The sequence below is a fragment of the Crocuta crocuta genome, unplaced genomic scaffold, assembly GCF_008692635.1.
Source record: "Crocuta crocuta isolate KB4526 unplaced genomic scaffold, BGI_CrCroc_1.0 C28653124, whole genome shotgun sequence".
Lineage (NCBI taxonomy): Eukaryota > Metazoa > Chordata > Mammalia > Carnivora > Hyaenidae > Crocuta > Crocuta crocuta.
In genome coordinates this window covers 1-1342 of record NW_027550212.1, presented here as the reverse complement: position 1 = coordinate 1342, position 1342 = coordinate 1, and the positions used below count along the sequence as shown (strand labels likewise).

The window sequence follows — 1342 nt, the reverse complement described above, 5'->3', positions numbered from 1 at the left end:
AAATGCACAATAGCCCCATGAAAAGATGCTCAGCATCATTAGTCACTAGGGAAATGGAAGTCAAAACCACAAATTACACCCACTAGGCTGGCTACAATAAAAAAGACAAAAAACAAATGTTGGCAAGGAAGCAGAGGGATTGCAACTCTTCTATCCTGCTGGTGGGAATGTGAAATGGTGCGGCCACCGCAGAAACATTTGGCAGTTCCTCAAAAAATTAAACATAGAGTTACCATGTAACCCAGCAGTTTCACTTCTAAGTATATAGTCAAAAGATTTGAAAACATGTCATGTCTGCACAAAACTCATACATGCCAATGTTCATGGCAGCATGACTCAAAATAGGCAAAAGGTAATCAAATGTCCATTAACAAGATGAATGGATAAACAAAATGTGGTGTGTCCGTACAATGCAATATTATTAAGTGATTTTTTTTAAAAGTGCCAACAATGCTCACTTCAGCAGTACATATACTAAAGTTGGAACAATACATAAAAGATTATGTGGCCCCTGCACATGGGTGACACGCAAATGTGTGATGCATTAAAAAAAATACCAATATATGTGACAACATGGATGGACCTTGAAAGCCTCATGCTAAGTGAAAGAAGTCAGACGCAAAAGGCCACATATTGTATGAGTCCATTTATATGAAATGTCTAGAACAGGCAAATTCAAAGAGATCAAAAAGTTTCCAGAGGCGCAAGGAAAGAAAGGATGGGGAGTGATTGCTAATGATACAGGGTTTCTTTTTGGGGTGATGAAAATGTTCTGGAATGAGATAGTGGTGATGGTTACACAACTTTATGAAGGTGCTGAAAACAATTGAATTGTACACTTTAAAATGATGGAGCTTATGGTATGCAAATTATATCTCAATTAAAAAACAAAACAAAACTCCCATGGCCCCTATGCTTACCCTTCCGGTTCTACCTCTTGCTAGAACTTCCACTCATCCCTTTGCTCAGAGAAGCAGAGACTCTAGGAGTGACTTTTCTTTTTAAGAGAGAGCATGAGTAGGGGAGAGGGGCAGAGGGAGAGGGAGAGAGACAATCTTAAGCAGGTTCCGTGCTCAGTGGAGAGCCCAATGAAGGGCTTAATCCCAAGACCTAGGATCATGACCTGAGCTGAAATCAAGAGTCGATGCTTAACCAACGGAGTCACCCTTAGGAATGATATCTTTAAGAAAGGATTTAATTCTGGGATTTGACCTTAGATTGTAAATGTGAATGAACAGTTTCTCTTTCTTTTTTTTAATTTTCAAATTGTATTTCAATACAAGTTCGTTAACATATACCGTAATAATGATTTCAGGAGTAGAATTTAGTGATTCATCACTTA

The 1342-nt window shown here is 38.4% G+C and overlaps 1 non-coding gene across 1 annotated transcript; it reads left to right on the top strand.

Moving 5' to 3' along the window:
• The first annotated feature begins 450 nt into the window (after positions 1 to 450).
• LOC144219089 (U6 spliceosomal RNA) lies at positions 451 to 556 on the top strand. Its single transcript, XR_013331299.1, has one exon. It is a non-coding gene; the product is annotated as a U6 spliceosomal RNA (small nuclear RNA).
• The last annotated feature ends 786 nt before the right edge of the window (positions 557 to 1342 follow it).